General features: G+C 50.0%; 1 long non-coding RNA gene across 1 annotated transcript; it reads right to left on the reverse strand.

The window, feature by feature from the left end:
* Positions 1-3,180: 3,180 nt before the first annotated feature.
* On the reverse strand, positions 3,181-15,291 carry LOC122172766 (uncharacterized). The gene is made up of 2 exons (XR_006173318.2): positions 15,127-15,291; positions 3,181-3,461 (listed from the first exon to the last, which is right to left on the reverse strand). It is a non-coding gene; the product is annotated as an uncharacterized LOC122172766 (long non-coding RNA).
* Between the last annotated feature and the right edge of the window lie 918 nt (positions 15,292-16,209).

Below are 16,209 nucleotides of genomic sequence, written 5' to 3' on the forward strand. Positions count from 1 at the left end.
AGGAGGCTGCAGAAATACAAGGTAGGAAGCACTATGGATCTGGGTTAATTCAATCCTTCCCTTTTCTGATTGAGTGTCTCAGAGCCACAGAATCTCCCACTTTCATGGAGTTTCTCCCTTGATCATTGGCTCCACCTAAATCTCTCCCCTGTAGGCTCCTTCATCTGGGAAGGTGCAGGGAGCCCTGGCCACTGTCACAGCCTGTCAACCCCGCACTCTTCATTAGGGAGATGTGGGCACTAGAGCTCTGTGTGAGGCATTTTCCTCACACACAGGATTGAAGCAAGATGTGTCCAAGCTGCTGCCAGGCCGGGAATGGAAGGAACGAGCTGTGCACACCGCTCCCCTGACAGCCCAGGCACTGCCAGCCAGGTGTTCACATTCATTGTGAACACTGCAGCCCTTGCTCTGCTGCATGGAACATACATCCAGGTGTGGGTTTAAGCACAGGTAGTGTGGACTCTTCCCTAGGGACCAATCTCTGGAGTTGCCTGATTAGAACAGACCTCTGGTTTCATCACAAAATATCAACAATCAAAATGTAACTTGCTAGCCCTTGTGATTGAAAATGTGACCTAAGCATAACGGATACAGTGCCATGTGCCTGAGTCTGCAGAGAGCCTGAGCGAATAGGTCTGAGAGGAGCATGCATGTCAATGGGTGTTCTCTCTAAGAACTATTGCTCTATAGTCCTCATTCACCTCTCCCAAGTTGGAGGCTCTGTGTGTGGCAGGCCAGGAAGAAGACAGTGTACCCAGCTCACCATCCCAAGAAAATACACAATACACAAATCTGCTGGGTAGCTTACATGTCCCTGTCCCAAAGAGCTTGCACTGTATAAAGATGAATAGCGACAAACTCCCCCTTCCCGCAAACAAGCATTTGTACTTTCTTTTCAAACATAGTTTGAGCACCTGCTGAATTTTCTGCTGTACTCAGATTGCATTTACCCAAAATAAAAAATAGCCCTTTGACAGAGGTAGATTGTAACACTACAACCCTTTACACAAACTCTGATTTTTTTGCCCAGGGCCATGTTTGACTCAGTGTTTGTGTACTACTCAGGTTAAATGGCTGCACAGTTGTCCCTTGAACCTCTGAAGTCTGTGATTATTAGCTAGCTTTCAACCCGCTGAGCTTCTCTCTGCTCCAGTGTCGTTCTTTGGTGCTCGACCCTGAGCAAACAGCAGAGTCGGTGCCAGAAAGGAAACACCCAGTTGTATTGCAGGTTGGGTGAATTTAAGTGAACCTTACTCTGTTTCACTGTCCAAAAGGAGCCATGGCACCAAAGAACCCTGTGGCAAGTCTCCAGCATGAAGCTACTTGTCCAATCTGTGTGGAGTATTTCATGGAACCCTTCACTCTGCAATGTGGGCACAATCTCAGCCACGCCTGCACCAGTCAGTGCTGGGAGGGATCGGATACAGATGCCTCCTATTCCAAGTAAGGAGAGACTATGGAACAAGAAACTTCAGACCAAATAGGCAACTAGTGATAGAAGTAGAAACAGCCAAACAGCTGAGTTTAGAGGCACTGGACGGAGCAGGAGGGGAGAGGGTGTGTGAGGAACACTGGAAGCCTCTGAAACCGTTCTGTGAAGAGGATCAAACTTCTATTTGTTTAGTTTGCCATCTGTCAGGGACTCACAGGGCTCACACTGTGGTTTCCATAGAGGAGGCTGCTTGGAGTAGAAGGTAAGGAATTGCTGTTAAGTTGAATGACTTTAGATTTTGGATAACTTAATTATTAATCAGAGTAATAACTTTGGATTTTAATTACAGATTAATTTCATAGAAAGTTGCCTATCACAGCTATTGGTGTAACTGCATCACTGAGCTCTATAAAGCCTCCATTGCATGAAGCTTGCTATAAAAAAGTAAATTATGCAGCATGAAGACTTGAAAGATATCTGATGTGGGAAACCTTTCTCTGAGAAGCTGAATTCTTTCCCAAATCATTTCCCACTTGGGGTCTGTTGAGGGCCCCATGGTTGCAGGGAACCCAGTGTAACTGCATTACTCAGCTTTGTAAAGCCTTCATTGTATGACAGATGCTTTAAAAAGTAAATGATTCGCAGTGTGGCAAGAAAGGCAACGCCCCCCCCCCCCCCAAGAATTTAAAGATGTCTGATGTGAGAGAATTTTTGTCTGAGAAGCTGAATCCTCTTCCCAGCTCCCACTGGTGACATAAGAGAACTTTCTACACAACAGAAGCAGCTAAATGATCCATGAGGTATAAAGCACATGAGTTGCAGGCCAGTCTGTTTGAGAGTGTCACTAGTGGAGACTAGGAAGCTACAAGCTGTTGTTACTGATTTGTACCACAGTGTTTATTATTACTATTTCCATCTCAGTATCCTCAGCAGACCCCAAATGAGATCTGACCGTGATTGTGCTAGGCCCTGCACAAAACACAGCGAGCGACAATCCCTGCCCTGGGCAGGTTACAGTCTTAATAAACAAGACAAAGGGTGGAAGGGAAAACAGAGGCACAGACTTGCCCAAGATCACTCAGCAGATCAGGGGCAAAGATGGGAATAGCACCTAAGTCTCCCAAGGCCCAGACCAGTGCCCTAACCATTAGGTCATGCTGCCTCCACAGCAGCACTGAGCAGTGATGAAGTGCAGCTGTTAGGAGGGAGACACCTTGATAAAGGTCCCAGGCCCAGCAGGGAGAGGAGGTTTCTGACTGGGATTCTGAATTCCCGTATTGCTCCATGAGGGGTTAAAATCAGATGCTGGTCTGCACTAGAGGAGGTCACTGTGTTAAGCCCTGTGTGGACCCTGAACACCTTGAGTCTACACATAAAAGGGATCCAGACAGCGCAGGTCCATGCCAAATACCATTGGGATTAGACTTGTTTGCAGCAAAAATAACCACTGTTAGTCTGAACAGTTTTGTTGTGGATGTAACCCTTCTGCCAGTTGCAATCAACAGCAGCAAGGGCTGGGTTCAATTTCTAAGGGTTCCTTTTGAATAATACAACAATACAACCCAGAACCAGCTTGACTCCCACCCAGTAACTTGGGACAATTACACACCACCCCGTCGTGCTGTTCTCTGTAGAGACGCTGAGTGAACAGCCCCAACAGCTCACAATTAGAGCCAGGATTTCACAAACTCTGAACATCCCGTTAGTGTCAAAGGGACCAACAAAAAGAAGAACAGGAGTACTTGTGGCACCTTAGAGACTAACAAATTTATTAGAGCATAAGCTTTCGTGGACTACAGCCCACTTCTTCGGATGCATAGACCAACGTGGGTCAAGTTACTTTTCTGCCAAAGTCTTTGCATGGCCTGGGTCTAGATTGTGACAAAAGGCAGTGAGTGAATGAGAGAAACCAACCGGGGTCTGAAGGGTGGGAGGGGATGATGTGGGAGAAGTAAATCACACTGACAGATTGTGTGTCCTGGGATGGTTGTGAGACTTCCTGGGTGTTGGGTCCATTGCTGGGAGATGCCTGAAAGAGAGAGGAAATAGAAGGCTTACAGACGACTTTATATTAAATACCTGAGTGTGTCTCTGGGCCTCTCTGTCTGTTTCTCTGCCATGCTGAAAGCACAGCTCTATGAGTTCAGCATGGGGGATGCTGTTATAAATAAGAAAGCCTGAAATCTCATCTCTCTTTTCTCCTTTCTCCCTCCAGGCTCTCTGCCATCTGCACTGGAGACAAGAAGAGGAGCACTCAGACTGGGTGAGATTGCAGGTGGAGATTAGCTTTAAATTCTGAGAAAATTCCAAAGAAAACAGCTTCATGAGATTGTATCTAAAGTTACCAACCGACTGACAGTGACCATGACACACACAGCCCTAAAAATGCACACATTGAACAGTGAGGAGATCCCAGGCTGGAGTCACACAGACACTCCTGACACCAACCTTGATGCTGAGTTCATGCAGCTGCTGAACAGAAACACTCTCACTGAGCAGCACCTGAACAGAGCTCTCTGCCCTGAGGGCTGACACATCCCTTTGCTTTACCCCAGTGCAGGGGGTCTCCCCATCGCTCTTCTCCAACATCCTGCCTTTCCTCTGGGCAGGGCTGGGCTCTCCCAATGGAGCTGCTCACTGCTTCCTGGATTGGGGAGATGCTCTGCCTATGGTACTGGCCCCCCTCCCTTCTCTCTGCACTGGGAATGGAGCCACCCCACCCAATGCCACCTCCTACTCTCAGGTCTTAAGTGGCTATTCCCCAGTGCTGCACCTTCCTCTCTGTTCTCTGAGCTGGGAGTGTGGAGGCTGCATTTATGGGAGGGAGCTTGACTGGTACCTGCCTCCTCTGCTCACTCATCACTAAAACTTTCTCTGCTGTGTCTCTGAAGCTGGGAATGGAGCGTTCGCATTGAGGCTCAAGTGAAGCCTCTGCTTCACGTGAAACTGAGAAACTAATTCAGTGGCTCCCGGAACTACAGTGACATCTCTGCTTAGCCTCAGGTGCCCAGGACAGAGGCAGCTCCCTGGGTATATCTTTTTTGAGATGAGGAGACCACGCAGTATTCAAGATGTGGGTGTACCATTGATTTATATAAGGGCAATAATAAATTCTCCGTCTTATTCTCTATCCCCTTTTTAATGATTCCTAACATCCTGTTTGCTTTTTTGACCCCCTCTGCACACTGCGTGGACATCTTCAGAAAACTATCCACGATGACTCCAAGATCTTTTTCTGATTTGTTGTAGCTAAATTAGCCCCCATCATATTGTATGTATAGTTGGGGTTATTTTTTCCAATGTGCATTACTTTACATTTATCCACATTAAATTTCATTTTCCATTTTGTTGCCCAATCACTTAGTTTTGTGAGATCTTTTTGAAGTTCTTCACAGTCTGCTTTGGTTTTAACTATCTTGAGCAGTTTAGTATCATCCGCAAACTTTGCGACCTCACTTTTTACCCCGTTCTCCAGATCATTTATGAATAAATTGAATAGGATTGGTCCTAGGACTGACCCTTGGGGAACACCACTAGTTACCCCTCTCCATTCTGAGAATTTACCATTAATTCCTACCCTTTGTTCCCTGTCTTTTAACCAGTTATCCAAGGCACAACTGGAGTTGCAGCTAGCAAGGGATGTGAAGAGTAACAAGAAGGGTTTCTACAGGTATGTTAGCAACAAGAAGGTGGTCAGGGAAATGTGGGACCCTTGCTGAATGGGGGAGGCAACCTAGTGACAGATGATGTGGATAAAGCTGAAGTACTCAATGCTTTTTTTGCCTTGATCTTCACAGACAAGGTCACCTCCCAGACTGCTGCACTGGGCAACACAGCATGGGGAGTAGGTGAGCAGCCCTCAGTGGCAGGACCGGCTCTAGTTTTTTTGCCACCCCAAGAAAAAAAAAACCGCAGAGAGCTGCCCCTGGAATGCCGCCTTTGTTGGTTTGCTGGTGCCTAGAGCTGGCTCTGCTCAGTGGTGAAAGAACAGGTTCAAGACTATTTAGAAAAGCTGGAAATGCACAAGTCCATGGGGCCGGATGCACTGCATCCCAGGGTGCTAAAGGAGTTAGCGGATGTGACTGCAGAGCCATTGGCCATTATCTTTGAAAATTCGTGCGATCGGGGGAGGTCCCAGACGATTGGAAAAAGACAAATATAGTGCCCATATTTTAAAAAGGGAAAAAAGAGAAGCCAGGAAACTACAGACCAGTCAGCCTCACTTCAGTCCCTGGCAAAATCATGGAGCAGGTCCTCAAGGAATCCATTTTGAAGCACTTGGAGGAGAGGACGGTGATCAGGAACAGTCAACATGGATTCACCAAGGGCAAGTCATGCCTGACCAAACTGATTGCCTTCTATGATGAGATAACTGGCTTTGTGGATATGGGGAAAGCAGTGGATGTGATATATCTTGACTTTAGCAAAGCTTTTGATACAGTCTCCCACAGTATTCTTGCCAGCAAGTTAAAAAGTATGGGCTGGATGAATGGACTATAAGGTGGATAGAAAGCTGGCTAGATAGTCGGGCTCAACGGGTAGTGATCAATGGCTCCATGTCTAGTTGGCAGCTGGTCTCAAGTGGAGTGCTCCAAGGGTCGGTCCTGTGGCCGGTTTTGTTCAACATCTTTATTAATGATCTGGATGATGGGATTAATTCCAGTTTGCAGATGACACTAAGCTGGGGGGAGAAGTAGATATGCTGGAGGATAGGGATAGGGTCCAGAGTGATCTAGACAAATTGGAGGATTGGGCCAAAAGAAATCTGATGAGGTTCAAGAAGGACAAGTGCAGAGTCCTGCACTTAGGATGGAAGAATCCCATTCACCGCTACAGGATGGGAACCGACTGGCTAAGCAGCAGTTGTGCAGAAAAGGACCTGGGGATTACAGTGGAAGAGAAGCTGGATATGAGTCAGCAGTGTGCCCTTGTTGCCAAGAAAGCCAATGGCATATTGGGCTGTATTAGTAGGAGAATTGACAGCAGATTGAAGGAAGTGATTATTCCCTCTATTCGACATTGGTGAGGCCTCATCTGGAATACTGTGTCCAGTTTTGGGCCCCACACTACAAGAAGGATGTGGAAAAATTGGAGAGAGTCCAGCAGAGGGCAACAAAAATGATTAGGGGTCTGGAGTACATGACTTATGAGGAGAGGCTGAGGGAACTGGGATTGTTTAGTCTCCAGAAGAGAAGAATGAGGCGGGATTTGATAGCTGCTTTCAACTACCTGAAGGGGGGTTCTAAAGAGGATGGAGCTCGGCTGTTCTCAGTGGTGGCAGATGACAGAACAAGAAGAAATGGTCTCAAGTTGCAGTGGGGGAGGTCTAGGTTGGATATTAGGAAACACTATTTCACTAGGAGGGTGGTGAAGCATGGGACAGGTGAAGGAGGGGAAGGGGTAGCTTAGTGGTTTTTTGCACATTGGCCTGCTAAACCCAAGGTTGTGAGTTTAATCCTTGAGGGGGCCACTTAGGGATCTGGGGCAAAATCAGTACTTGGTTCCACTAGTGAAGGCAGGGGGATGGGCTCAATGACCTTTCAGGGTCCCTTCCATTTCTATGAGATAGGTATATCTCCATATATTATACCTAGGAAGGTGATGGAATCGCCATCCTTAGAGGTTTTTAAGGCCCAGCTTGACAAAGTCTTGGCTGGGATGATTTTGTTGGTGTTGGTCCTGCTTTGAGCAGGGGATTGGACTAGATGACCACCTGAGGTCTCTTCCAACCCTAATATTCTATGACCTTCAGCTGGTACAGAACGCTGCAGTGCATCTTCTCTGCAACACAAGCTCCTGTGAGCATATCACACCTCTCCTCTGCTCCATACACTGACTTCTCATGGATTATCAAATCATATTCAAAATCTTGGACCTTATCTTCTGGGTGCTTCATGGCCTCGGTCGAGGTTATATAAAAGACCAAATATTGCAGAAGTCCATTAATTTTGCAGTGCTGTTTGTGGTAATCTTCAGGTGTTAAATTCTCTTCTCTAAGGGGCGGACAGTACTCTATTTTGGCATGACGCACACTGCAAGGGCTGGCAGGATAGGGGGTGTTTTCCCTCCACTCCTGCACCAGCTTTGGGGGCACCATCTTCCAAAATAGCAACACTACGGATCTCGCTGATTTACCCATTGCCTTTTTTGAACAAGACCTTCTCTGCCTCTCTGGAACACATCTCAAGCTAAAATCCTCCAACATAAGAACAGACTGCAGAAGTGTATCCGCAAATATTAACCTATCCCTTGCTTCCCCCCCACCCAGCAGTTGTACAGGCATCCTATTCAAGGGTGAAGTAAGGTGGAAAACGTCTTAGCCCTCGTCTACACTACGATTTTAGGTCGAATTTAGCAGTGTTAGATCGATTTAACCCTGCGCCAGTACACATGACAAAGGCATTTTTGTCGACTTAAAGGGCTCTTAAAATCGATTTTTGTACTCCTCCCCGACGAGGAGATTAGCGCTGAAATTGACATTGCCAGGTCGAATTTGGGGTAGTGTGGATGCAATTGGACGGTATTGGCCTCCAGGAGCTATCCCAGAGTGCTCCATTGTGACCGCTCTGGACAGCACTTTGAACTCAGATGCACTAGTCAGGTACACAGGAAAAGCCCCGGGAACTTTTGAATTTCATTTCCTGTTTGGCCAGCGTGGCGAACTCAGTAGCACTCAGCAGCACAGGTGACCATGCAGCAGGGCCGCCCAGAGGATTCAGGGGGCCTGGGGCAAAGCAATTTTGGGGGCCCCTTCCATAAAAAAAAAGTTGCAATACTATAGACTACTATATTCTTGTGGGGGCCCCTGCGGCCCCGGGGCAAATTGTCCCACTTGCCCCTTCCTCCCCCCAGGGTGGCCCTGGGAAAAATAAACATTTAAAAACCTTCTGCTTCTCGGCACAAACCCTGTTTTGAGAAAACTTCTTTTCAAGTCACCTTTACAAGGTATCACTGGTTCTCAGCATCAGCTAGTGCTAAAAGCTCATTAAAAGGGTTGGACAAATATTTTCGGTTAAAACTTTTTTTGGATCGAAAACTAGGGGTTTTTAAAAAGCAGAAAAAAATCACGGATAATGTCTGCTTTTCTTCAAAATTTGTTGTGTTTTTTTTTTAATTGAAAAGCTGAAATTAGTCTGCCAAAACCTGAACATGGTTTGGGGTTTCAGAAGTGTGTGGCCAAATATTTGCTGCTTGCTGTGTTTGATTGTTTAAAGAAACAATAAAAAAATTCTGCTTAAAAAAAATCCAAAACTTTTGAACCACCTCAGCTTGTGATCAAACGCCTGAGCCCATCCAGCCAGAGATTTTTCTAGGTTTCTGATACTCTGCTGGCTTCCTTGACTCATATCTGTCTGCATAACTTTGGGTTCATTTAGGTTAGAACGTAAGAACATAAGAATGGCCACACTGGGTCAGACCAAAGGTCCATCCAGCCCAGTATCCTGTCTACCAACAGTGGCCAATGCCAAGTGCCCCAGAGGGAGTGAACCTAACTGGTAATGATCAAGTGATCTCTCTCCTGCCGTCCATCTCCACCCTCTGAGAAACAGAGGTTAGGGACACCATTCCTTACCCATCCTGGCTAATAGCCATGAATGGACTTAACCTCCATGAATTTATCTGTTTCCTAGAAACTGGCTCCATGGGGTCCCTCACAAACTGGAGACGGTTACTATGGGTTTGTCTTTAGTACAGCTTATGTACATACTCCATGAACTGAGCATTTGAGCTTGTTCCAGAATCTGGGATGAGCCTATGTTGTGAAAACGGAAATGCTCAAAATAGCACATGCATGTGAATGGACACAGGGTGCTAAATTAAATTAACCCAGGGGTTCTCAAACTGGGGGTCAGGACCCCTCAGGGGGTCACAAGGTTATTACTGGGGGTCATGAGCTGTCAGCCTCCACCTCAAACCCCGCTTTGCCTCCAGCATTTATAATAGTGTTAAATATATTAAAAAGTGTTTTTAATTTATAAGGGGGGGTCACACTCAGAGGTTTGCTGTGTGAAAGGGGTCACCAGTACAAAAGGTTGAGAACCCCTGAATTAACCCCTCTGGAGTCTTGGGGAATGCAGGGGAGGGGGGGTCTCCCTTGGTAGGGTTAGAAAGGAGGTAGGTGGTGTATAATATTGCTCTTCTCATGTGATCCCTCCTCCATGGCTCTCTTGGCTCTATCACTGTTAATCTAAAGTGGCTAATTTTAAATGAAGCTACCCTCCATCTCCCTATGGCACTGAAATTAAATGTAGACTATATTTTGGCATTTGAGAAGTGAAAGGGATGGTAGCCCTAAGGGAAAAGGTAACAGCTTGGCTCATTGTGTTAAATAGCTGTCTGCAAGCCTCAAACTGCTGAATGAGCTTTAGGGTAGGGAAGGCTGTGCCTCCCCAAACAGCCTGGCCCTGCCCCCTATCTGACCCCCACTCACTTTCTGCCCCCTGACTGCTCCCCTCAGAATCCCCAATCCATCCTGCTCCTTGTCCCCTCACCGCCTCCCCCAACCACCACCCCGAGACCCCACTCTCCACCAACCCCCCCGTCCCCTGACTGCCCTGACCCCATCCATCCCCCCGCCGAGTCCTGACAGACCCCCAGAACGCTCACGATCCAAACCCCTGCTCCCTGTCTCCTGACTGCCGCCCAGCAGTGCTGTCCAGGGCCGCTCCTGGGTTACCGCTGCCTCTCCCCTCTCTCGGAGCCTCAGCGCGCCGCGTCCAGGAGCTGCCCTGGCCCCTGGACAGCGCTGCAGCAGCGTGGTTCCAGCGGGACCGGAGCTCGCAGCCCCGCCCCCTTACCACGCAGCTCTGACTCAGTGGGAGGAGCTCAGGCCCCGCTGGAGCCACGCTGCTGCAGCGCTGTCCAGGGCCGCTCTTGACGCAGTGCACTGAAGCGCCGGGGGAATGCGGAGGCGGGGCTGGGAGCCCCTGCGGGGCCCGGGGCAAATTGCCCCATTTGCCCCCCCCCTCTGGGCAGTCCTGCCATGCAGTTCCCCCAGAATGTTTCTAAGCTTCCCCTATCATCTCCGTCCCTGAGGTAATCGCAGATTAGAAGGTGAAAAAACGCACTTGTGATGACATGTTTTACGAGCTCATGCAGTCCTCCCGCACGGATAGGGCACAGCGTAATGCATGGAGGCATTCAGTGGCAGAGGCCAGGAAAGAATTGCTGTGTTTGCATAACGGCAAAAGTATCATGCCTCGCCAGCGCCCGAGCTAGGTCGCTGTGTCACATGCACTCCGTGCTGTGTCAGTCTTGGGCGAGGGCATGACCGCTTTGTGAGCAGGAAGGCCATAGATGCAGACATTGCATTAGGTAGCTTCTGTAGCTAGAGAAAAAAATCTCTGTGCATTCAGCAAAGTCTGTGGCAAAAAAAGAGAAGCCCGTAGTGTAGTGGTTATCATGTTCACCTAACATGTGAAAGACCTGTAGTGTAGTGATGATCACGTTCACCTAACACATGAAATGGCCCTGGTTTGAAACCAGGCAGAAACAGGTCACTGTTCCTTTTTCTGACTCCCCTCCTGCATTTTTAGTCTTAGAACAGACCACGCTGTGAAATTTTACTTTGAATTATATCAATTATGAGTTAAATAATATGGAAGCTCTCTCTAAGGGCTTGTCTATACTTACGCGCTGGTTCGGCGGCAGGCAATCGAACTTCTGGGTTCGATTTATCGCGTCTTGTCTGGACGCGATAAATCGAACCCAGAAGTGCGCCCCATCGACTCCGGTAATCCTGCTTGGCGCGAGGAGTACGCGGAGTCGACGGGGGAGCCTGCCTGCCGCGTCTGGACGCGGTAAGTTCGAACTAAGGTACGTCGACTTCAGCTACGGAGCTGAAGCTGCGTACGTTAGTTTACTCAGCATATAGTCCAATGGCTGCTCTCTCCTCTCTGTTGACAAGAAACCTGACCAAGTGCCTTCGCCCTTTGCTACAGACCAAGTCTGTGGATTAATTGGGCAGTCTGATTGGAGCCTGCTGGGCTGTCCGGCCAGAGTCAGTAGAGCCTGCAGAAAGAATACACACATGCAGCCTAACATCTGACTACACTAGGGTGACCAGATCAGAGATATAAAATATCAGGACGCGGGGGGTTGGGGGGAGGGGAAGGGGGGGGCAAAAAAAAAAAAGGAGTTTCAAAGGGGTCGGGGGCCTTAGCAGGCCCCGGCCACGCGCACTGCCCTCCTCGCGGAGCCTCGTGCCCCCCGGCCCGCCCCGGGCACATGCGGTCCGCGGTGGGTCCGGGCGGGGGCAGTGCAGAGTGGGCAGGAGCCGGGTGGGCGGCGCAGGCCAAATCCCCGCTGTTGCCGGGAAGCCCAGCGCCTCTCCCTCCCGCTCGCGGCTGCGACTCCTTCCCAGCAGGATGCGCCTCCCGCAGCCCCGTCCCGTCCCGGGCACATGCGGCACGCGCCCCCCGCACCTAGTCTCCCTCCCACCGGGGCTCCCTGCCAGCGGCAGGATGCGCGCCACATGTGCCCAGGGCGAGCCGGGGGGCTGGAGGCGCGTTCCGCCGGGAAGTAGCTGCAGCCGCAAGCGGGAGAGAGAGGCGCGGGGCTCCCTGGCAGCAGTGGGGATTCGGACCACGCCCCCGCGCCGCCCACCCAGCCCCTGCCCGCTCCGCGCTGCCCCGCGGGCTGCAGGGCTGGAGCAGCCTCCGCGCTGCGCTCCCGGCCCCAGGCCCCCGTGTGCAGCGGCCCGGAGGCCGGGCAGGAGCTCTCTTGCGCGGCGGGGGGCTCCAAGCTGAGCCCCCCCCGTCTCCCTCCTTCCCTTGCCAGCCTCCCTTTGCCTGCCCGCCCGGTGCCTGGGTGCCAGAGCTGACTCACCAGCTCCAGGATCCAGGCGCCGCCACCCCCTCTCCCCCCACCAGGCTTGCACCGCCATGGAGCTGCAAGCCTGGGAGGGAGGAGGAATGCCGCGTGGTTGGGGGAGAGGCGGGGCCAAGGCAGGGATTTGGGGAGGGAGCCAATGGGGGAAGGAGGGGGCGGAGCTGGGGCGAGGGGGCGGAGCTGGGGCGGGGGGGCGGGGGGAGAGTCCCTCCGGGAGGGCAACATTTCTTGTTTGTCCAAACATTAGTCAGGATGCGGGACAAAGAAGCAAATATCAGGACAGATTTTATCGGGACGTCTGGTCACCCTAGACCACACCCTCCACTGCATCACGAACAAGCTACCCTGATTTGAACTCTGGGTGAGGGGGAGTCTCATTACGAATGACGTTGCACTGCATCAGCAGTACCCAGTGCATTCTGCTCTGTACTCTTGTGGCTGAGGGCTAGGGAGGGGGAAGGAAAACAAACAGGTGCTCTGACGACACTCAATTCAGCGCACTTATGACAGCATAGTGCACTTATGATATGTCTGTTTTCCACTCATTTTACATAATGCTTTATGGCAGCTCAGCTGCCGGAGCTTAATACTTTAATTCTTTATTAATTGTGTCCCATATCAGATATTCCATCATCTTGCCTGGGATGGACGTCAGGCTGATGGCTTATAATGACCCACATCACCCCCCCCCCGTCTTCCAAGAGTTATTGAAAATCAACTCTGACAGCACAGTGAGCTCCTAAGCCAGATCTTTTAATACTCTTGATGCAAGTTATCTTGACTTGCTGATTTTAAAAAAATCTCACTTTAGTAGCTGCTGTTTAACATCCCCCAGAAATCCTTTAGGAATGGAAAGCATTTCATCAGCATCATCTGCTATGACCACAATATCCAGCTATTTCCCAAATACAAAACAGAAATATTTATTGAAGACTTCAGCTTTCTCTGCATTATTTTTGACAATTCTACCATTTCCATCTAATAATGGACCATAATCATTTTTAGAATTTCTTTTGTTCTTAATATTGTTTAAAAACCCCTTCATAACTCCTCTGTATCATCCTTAACTCTGCTGCCATAGATTTCTCCTGGTGTTTCTGTCCTTCACTTTTCACTTTTCTATAGTTTTTAGCTCCTGATTTATTTGTATAACTATCAACTTTCACTTTTTGCATTTGACAGATGGATTGATTGACTGATTTATATAGCTGCCATCAACCAATTTTGTTTAAACCAGCAGGCCTTCTTGTTCACAACCACATAATCACAATTTTGGACATTTACTAATGTGTTCTTAAACAATGTCCAATTCTCATTCACATTTTTCTATTTCAATTCTTCTGCCCAGCTGATTTGGCTCAAATTATTTTCAGCTTCATGTAACTGGCCTCTTAAATGCACCAAGTATGCATCTATATTACTGGTCTGGACTTTGTTTGCAAATAACAGATGTACTCAAGTCACAAGAAGAACAGGAGTACTTGTGGCACCTTAGAGACTAACAAATTTATTTGAGCATAAGCTTTCGTGGGCTACATCCCACTTCTTCAGATGTAGCCCACGAAAGCTTCTGCTCAAATAAATTTGTTAGTCTCTAAGGTGCCACAAGTACTCCTGTTCTTTTTGCAGATACAGACTAACACGGCTGCTACTCTGAATCAAGTCACAAGGACGTTTACTCAAACTACCACTGATTAGTTCTGTGATCAGCAGGGCCGGCTCTGGCTTTTTTGCCGCCTAGGCAAAAAAACCTCCGCCCCCCCAGCGCGGCAGGGGAGGGTGGCCGGAGCCCCGGGAGGAGGGCGGCGAGCCCCGGCCGGGGCTCCGCTCTCCCCGGCGGCCGGAGCCGGAGCACCGCGCCTCCCCCCTTCAGGTGCCGCCCCAAGCACAAGCTTGGTGGGCTGGTGCCTGGAGTCAGCCCTGGTAGATCAGTTTAGGGTAACCAGATGTCCCGATTTTATATGCATCCGAAGAAGTGGGCTGTAGTCCACGAAAGCTTATGCTCTAATAAATTTGTTAGTCTCTAAGGTGCCACAAGTACTCCTGTTCTTCTTTTTGCAGATACAGACTAACACGGCTGCTACTCTGAAACCGATTTTATAGGGACAGTCTCTATTTTTGAAAAAAGAAGAACAGGAGTACTTGTGGCACCTTAGAGACTAACAAATTTATTAGAGCATAAGCTTTCGTGGACTACAGCCCACTTCTTCGGATGCATATAGAATGGAACATATATTGAGGAGATATATATACACGCATACAGAGAGCATAAACAGGTGGGAGTTGTCTTACCAACTCTGAGAGGCCAATTAATTAAGAGAAAAAAAAAACTTTTGAAGTGATAATCAAGCTAAGTTTTTTTTTCTCTTAATTAATTGGCCTCTCAGAGTTGGTAAGACAACTCCCACCTGTTTATGCTCTCTGTATGCGTGTATATATATCTCCTCAATATATGTTCCATTCTATATGCATCCGAAGAAGTGGGCTGTAGTCCACGAAAGCTTATGCTCTAATAAATGTGTTAGTCTCTAAGGTGCCACAAGTACTCCTGTTCTTCTTTTTGCGGATACAGACTAACACGGCTGTTACTCTGAAACCTGTCTCTATTTTTGGGTCTTTTTCTTATATAGGCTCCTATTACCCCCCCACCCCGTGTTCTGTTTTTTCACACTTGCTGTCTGGTCACCCTAGATCAGTTGTTCTCTCTCTGTCAGGATAAGGTCTGATATGCAATTTTCCCGAGTGGGATGCGGCACCAGTGGAGTCAGGACATTGTCCTCTGTGACATTTAGACCCCGCCCCCAGGGGCTCGAACAGCAGCAGGTGTCACTCCGAATGAAGTACCCGCAGCACACAGCTCTTACTTTCTGGCTGCTCCGAGAGTCGCGCACCCAGTTCCCTGGAGCCCCCCTCGGACCCGGCCGCCCCGTTTGATCCGTCTCAGACCAGGGCTTGGGCCCCGCCTCCGCCCCCGCCTTGCGGCTGCTGCAAGGAGCGGGCGGGGCTGGCAAGTGAAGGCAGCACGGGAGGCAGCGGCTTCAGCAGCGGTTACTGCGCATGCCCCGACCCCCAGCCAGACTAGCCAACCCCGGGAGGCGGGGCCCCTTCCGGGCTCCCTCGCTCAGGGCTGCGGAGCCGGGGCTGGACTTCCCGGGTCACACGCTGCTGCCGCCGCCGCCGCCGCCGCCTCCACTGGGAGCCGAGCCCCGGCCGAGCCTGCAGGTGCGGGGGCCCTGGGCAGGGAAGTGACTCTGCCCCAGCGGCCCCTCCCCCCCAGCTCTGCTCCCGGGGGGCTGCGAGTCCTAGAGCTGCTGCCCCCCGACCCCCCCAGCGCCTGCAGGAGCCGGGCCAGCCCCGGGAGAGCGACCGCCGCGGGCCGGGCCAGGGCCCGCGGCTCCCAGCCCGAGGGGGCAGGAGGGAGCCGGGGCAGAGACTGGCAGGGGCAGCAGGAGCAATGGGGGGTTCCCGGCTCCCAGCCCCGCCTAGCCCCATTCCCTGGAGCCCCCCCGGGCAGTGACTGTCCTGGGGAGAAGGGGAGGGGCAGGGAGAGGAAAAGCCAGTTCCTGCCTTTGCCTGGTCCCTGCGCTGCTGGGGGAACGCACTGCCTGGGGACAGGGTCACAGGGATCCCCCAAAGAGGCACCTTTGATTCTGCTCTTTGGCTGCACAATTTTATCCTTTTCAGTTGTTTATAAAATGCTGAAATTATGAGATGGACCTTGGGTCTGAGCTAGTCTGGCAGCGCCAATGTTCAGCTTCAGGGTAGAAAGTCTCTCTCCAGAATGAAAAAGTGTTATCAACTTTTGAACTAATTTGGTAGCAGAAGGATTTAGGCTGGTATCTTTATATTTGAGACGGCGAGAATTCCTAGGTCAGACATGCTTATCTCTCAGCTCTGGTTAAGAATGACATAAGAATGGCCATACTGGGTCAGACCAAAGGTCCATC

Source organism: Chrysemys picta, chromosome 5 (genome assembly GCF_011386835.1).
Source record: "Chrysemys picta bellii isolate R12L10 chromosome 5, ASM1138683v2, whole genome shotgun sequence".
NCBI classification, from domain to species: domain Eukaryota; kingdom Metazoa; phylum Chordata; order Testudines; family Emydidae; genus Chrysemys; species Chrysemys picta.